The sequence below is a fragment of the Lytechinus pictus genome, unplaced genomic scaffold, assembly GCF_037042905.1.
Source record: "Lytechinus pictus isolate F3 Inbred unplaced genomic scaffold, Lp3.0 scaffold_20, whole genome shotgun sequence".
In the NCBI taxonomy this organism is placed as follows: Eukaryota; Metazoa; Echinodermata; class Echinoidea; order Temnopleuroida; family Toxopneustidae; genus Lytechinus; species Lytechinus pictus.
In genome coordinates, this window is record NW_026974141.1 from 11271693 (window position 1) to 11278219 (window position 6527).

Genomic DNA, 6527 nt, shown 5'->3' on the forward strand with positions numbered 1-6527 from the left:
TTATTTTCATTGGTTAGATTATGTATGATTCATTACATAATTTAGATATCTCAGAGCATGATATATATCACTTAAAATAACAAAAAGTGCGTGATGTTTTATGATGGCCTTCTAAATGGGGACATTTTCTTATCTGTTAAATACAAACTGGGGACCTCCCCAATCAACTGACATACCCTTTATGTCCCATTTAGACCAATTAAACTTGTAAGGGGTATAAATCTTTCCCAGTTAACGGATTGTGCGCAGGTTTGAGGTTGTAATATCAATGTCCAAGGGGAGCCCTAGTACTAGCAGACTAAATACAAAATTTCTAGCGTGTAAAATCTCAAGCACACCGTCACTACTTTGGCGGTGAGAGATAAAGGGTCCCCTCATTGAAAGGGAGGGCAAGGTGACATTGTTACGATACTGCAACAAATAACAATGAAAATTTAGTTTTTTAATTTGATTTCCTTTTTTTATTACAGGAAATAGATCATAACAAAACAAAAATAAATAATGATTTTACATCTCTTGAAGAGTTAGATGTGCAATCCAAAGTTATGAAATATCATTGAACTGTGTGTATTTTTAGTATGTACTATTTTTAACATGTATTTACACTGTTACTTCAATCAGTGGCAAAAAACAAAACAAAAACGGGGAAAAGGAGAAAAAGAGGGAGAAAGGGAAAGAAACGTAGTGGGGAAAGAAGAAATTATTGTTAATTATAATGTTATATTATATTATAATTATGTTATGTTATATTACATTATAAAAAATTATAACTTTATGAAACATAATTTGCGCAGGGCCTATGTCTTCATTGTTCCTGGTGCTCGCATTGTATGTTTAACAAGATATATAATCCTGTTGTACTAAAACCTCCCGTTTTCAAGTCAATATACACCAAATATATTTCCTCGCACTTCGAATCATTATTGTTTATGTAGTGACATATGCTCCTATTTCATGACTACTTAAAGTGATTGCCCCATTTTAAGGTCTTAATATAAACCATTTCCTGTCCGTGCTTACGTTCGCATTCGTGGATTGGTGAGATATGTCTGTTCTTCATGAATTCCCAAAATCAGTCGTTAAAATGTCCCTTTTTCTGATCTGAATATCAAAAATGTTCAGCTTGCGCTTCGCGCTCGCATCATTTGGTTAGTGAGATGCGTATATGTTAATGACTACAAAAAGTGCTTCATGTGTCATTTACATGTAATTCTAACAAGATCAGCATGCGCTTGGCACTCGCATTGGATGACTATGGTGAGATATGTACTCTTAATGGATTCCTTAAAAAAATAGTCCTTATATCCCTGTTTTGGGTCAATGATACTAGTATGCAAAAATTTAAGCTTGCGCTTCGCGCTCGCATATTTTTGTTAGTGAAATACGTATGATCTTCGTGAATTCCTACAAACAAGCCTTAAAATTTCCCTCTTCAGGTCTGAATTTCCTAAATTTTCAGCTCGCGCTTCGCGCTCGCAATATTTGATTAGTGAGATGCGTATGTCAACCATGATTACAATGATTACAAAAAGTGCTTCATGAGTGCTTCGCGCTCGCATGGTTTGTTTAGCGAGACAGGTATGTATTATGATTACAAAAATTTGCTTATAATGTCCTTTTTAGGTCTGAATTTCAAAAAATTTCAGCTCGCGCTTCGCGCTCGCATTATGTGATCAGTGAGATACATATCCGTTTAATGACACTGTCCTAAAAATGTCTCTATTATGTCAGTATACCTGGCAACTGAGCGCACTTCGCGCGCTCTTTAAGTGACTCAATTTTTTTGCTGGTGCCCCCCCCCCCAATGCCGTGACCCACGGTACGCCACTGACTTCAATTATATCGTTTTTTGAACGGAATAAATAAATCTTAAACTAAAACTAAATCTATGATGATCTTGAAGAAACTGCCAGCTTATATATATAAATTTCCACTATTCTGGAAGCTTTATAGTATTGTCTACAAAAAGAACATTATCATTCTTTCTAGAATAGTCCACTTCTGGAAGATTCTTAAATGACCTCAGTGAAATCAACAATGTAAACAACATAGCTAATCATATTTTCCATTTCCACTACCCCTAGGAGTCTATTGTGTATCTTTGTACATTCCAGAAATAACAAAAATTACTCCATCCCATTAAATATGCATGCCTAACAAAGCTTTACTGAGACAATCTGGAATAGTCTTAATCGTTTTACTGTTATATGCTATGAATATCCTTAAAGAGGAAATAACAAAATAAATGAATGTAATTGGTCTTACAATTCTACCTATATATAACAACATCATGACCTTGTACATAGGATCAGCGTGTAAGACTCGCACGAAGTGACTTATGGCGCAGTCACATCTCCCTATACGGTGGCATTACGGTTAGACGAAACCATCCATTTTATTCATTTTTATTCAAACCACCAATATTTAGCAGGTAAAATGTTAAAACGGCTGTTTTTCGACTCGCCGTACGGCCGCCGGAGGGAAATGTGTCTGTGCCATCAACAATATAAATTGCATAATTTAATTAATTTGTAAACTATTGTACACCATCAGAATACAAAAAATGAGAAGGTTTCTTCATCCTAATTCCTGGGAATATTATGAGAGAGAATTTGATTTCATTTCGATTTATTAGTAATGTTACTTTTTACTTTTTATGACGCTTTTCCCATAAGCCCCAACGTGCTTACAATGAAATAATAGTCAACAGAAATTGCAAAATGCTAAAATAATAAATTACGTAGGAGATTGGTTTTCAATGCCTTTCTGAAATTTGGTATTGATGGAGACTGTCTTAATTATAAGTGGCAAATCATTCAAGTATTTTTAATCTGACACAGTAAAAGTTTAATCACCAGTTAAAGGTCAGGTCCACCCCCAGAACATTGTTGATTCGAATCGATAGAGAAAATTAAACAAGCATAACGCTGAAAATGTCATCGAAATCGGATGTAAAATAAGAAAGTTATGGCAGTTTTAAGTTTCGCTTATTTTTCACATTACACTTACTATGCACAGCCTAGTGCTCTGCAAATTAGAGATTCTATGATACCCCTAACTCACCATTTCTTTTGTTTTTTATTGTTTGAATTATGCAATATTTACATGACAATAAGGACCAAATTGACTGAACCAAAAACTGTTCAAATAATGGTAATTCCACATGTTCAGAGAAGAATAAAATTTTGTTTCACATGACAGTGAGGAGAAAATTAGAATTTTTCATATTTCATACAATAGTAAATAGAGTAAACATCATTGAGCGAGCGAAGCGAGCGAGCAAATTTTTAATAGTTGGAAGGCAGAACGACGACCGAAATTGTATTTCAAAGTGAGTGTAGTTATCAGAAAAATGCAGCAAGTTGTGAGCCAGCCTAGAAAAGGTAACTTTGTTTCAGTCGTTTAAAATGATATGCATATATCGCAGAGGATGATAACAGCAAATTATCAATAAAGTAATCTCTAACATGTCTAAGAGGGAAAGGATTATAAGAAGAGAAAAAATATAATGAGCAAATGAGGATTGAGATTCTGTTCAATGAAAACTCATTTGCTCACTGGTTAAAGGTGAGATGAGAATGATAAAAAATGGGATCATGATTATCGGAATTGAGGGTGCCACAACATAAACTTTTAAAAAAGAAACCTGGAAAAGCTCTGCATTTCACGTGTCACGCGCGTAAAACATTTCCCCATAGACTTGTGTGTTAAAATGGCACTTAAGAAAAATTCATAAAAAATAAATGTGAAATTAGAGGGTCGAATGTTTACTACCTTTGGATAGAATATATATCTGACATTCCATATCTGACCAGAGAAGGGTATTGTAGCCAGCTCATTGTAAAAATAAATCGCCATTTATGAAGATAACTATGATGGGATCAAATTCATCAACTGAAACAGTAAAATAGCCCCAATTCTTCCGCCAGTCAAAAAATAGTTCAAAATCATTGATATATCTTCCCAATTTGGGCAAAGGAAGTTCAGTAGTTACCATTTCTAGAATCAGTGTTAGATTTTGAATCATATTCATTCACTTTTGTCAATCAGCAATATCAAATTGAAAAAAATCGAATGGGTTGGGTCGAACGAATATCTTTAGCCCTCCTGATGTAATTAGGCTCGTGGCACCTTCAGTTGGCCCTCCCTCCCTTTCAATTATTTATATTTCAATTTGATAATTGTTTATTGTAATGTTATAATGTTATCAATTTTTGTATATTATTCAAATGTGATTATAATTATGTTACTATGTCAATTGTATCATAATTGTAAATATGAAATTGAGAGTGGAAAATAAAACAACTAAATTGAATTAAATAGTACAGTGATGCAAATTAAAATGAAAATGTTGCAGAAAGTAATGATTTTAAATAATATTCAAGAACATATTTAGAGATGATGCAACATTCAAAATGCATGCACAGTAAAAACGCTGTTTAAGATTTTATACAACGCTGTTTTCTATATGAACCTTACAGTATTTGTTTAACCGTTTAAACAATCACGTTTAATTTATTGAAGATTAGATATTAAAAATTAAACTTTGTTGCTTAAGATTTAAACACTTGTTTAAACTGTTTGAACAATTACTGTAAGGTTCATTAGTAAACAGCGTTGTATTATTTTTTTTACTGTGTATATTCATTCATTTATTTATCAGATTGTTATGGAATAACTGTGATTCAAAGTCCTATATAAGCATGATAAACGGGTGAAATTGTAAAGTGTATGGGAAATATTGCTGCCCTTACTTGCCTCTGTGTTTCATTAACGGCATTGATTTGATCAATAACTCATCGTACACTTAACTTGAAGTATAGTGTATGCCTATATTTTGTGTAATAATAATAATATATGCAACATTTACATAGCGCTTAATACAAATGTTTCTAAGCGCTGCATACTATTTCCCGGCTTTAGCACGACTACCCTGATCGGGCGCATCGAGCATTCAAAGAATTCCTTCCTACCGGGTCCCCATTTACTACACCTGGGTCGAGAGTGGCAAATGTAGACAAACGCCTTGCCAAAGGACGCTAGTGCTGTGGTGGGATTTGAACCCCGGACCTTGTGGTTCACAGTCCGGAGACTTATCCACTGAGCCGCAACACCTCTACCTGTATAACTTATCCCCCACTTCTACAGATATTCTAGGATGTGAACCCTCCACACACAATCACGCCAGTTTATTCGAAGGATGCTTTGATTGGTTTATGATGAAATTCATATCCACATTTAAAAAGTCAATGGTATCGTAATTATTCATAAATGGAAGTATTATAACCATATTTTCATGATGCAGCGGATATAACCTTTGAAATATGCTAAACTTATGGATTTGTCATGGCCAAAATCTTGTAAGATTAGATAGAGCGCGGGAGAGGAGCGACCACGCGAGAAATTTTGTTTCTTTTTAGAATTGATAATTTGGTAAATTAAAGCATTTTGACTACACTATTTCGATTTTGAATGATATACTTTTCCATTATAAAAGTCAGACCACAAATAGTGAGGCACATTTGATATTGTGCCCCCCTCCCCCTTACAAAAAGTGGGGGACGCGTCCCACCTGGGATTTCCGTCCACGATGCCAGTCAATTTCATATGCATGCATATTTTGTTAAGCCAAAATATATTGATTGAATTATAACTTACTTAATGCCAACATAATTATATTGAAATATAAGCATGAGATAGCATAAAAGAACGTCTAGAGACATAAAACTTCGATGGCCCTTAAGCAGGCCATTGACACAGGCCACAAGGTACATCGCACTTCCCGCATATTATGATGTGCGCTTCACGCATAGAAAGTTGAAGTTTGCAATAAAGGGATTTAGGCGAAATAATCTCCAGATCAGAAGGTGATTGGTGGCGGAGTCTCCGCGATATTGAGGCATTATTCTCGCGTGTCAGATTCTACACATAGGCTGTACAACGTTTACATTTGAAGCAGACGATATCGCGACTGTCGTCGCGAGATGGCGCTACACAGCGAAATTCGACGTTATGCATTTTTGTGAAGGGCCAATATCATTTGAAGAATGCTATCAAGCGGTAAAGGAAATGAAATGGAATAAGTCACCAGGTAATGATGGTTTTACAGCTGAATTCTATTTTACGTTTTGGCCAATTTTAGGGAAATTTATTGTTGAAGCATTTAATGAAAGTTTTGATACAGAAATGTTATCAAACTCGCAGAGACAGGGAGTAATTACCCTAATTGAAAAGGATGGAAAAGATCATTTATATATGAAAAACTACAGACCAATAACACTTCTTAATGTAGACTACAAAATATTGTCAAAGGTTTTAGCTAAAAGGGTAAAAGAGGTACTAGGGGACATTATTCATTATGACCAAGTAGGGTATGTTAAAGATAGGAATATTGGAGAGGCAGTGAGGTTAATAGACGATGTATTCTTTCAATCCTTATATCAGCCAGTAGGATTTGTAATTGCTGTAGATTTCGAAAAAGCATTTGATTGTATATCACATAGACTTCTATTTAAAGCATTGAAATC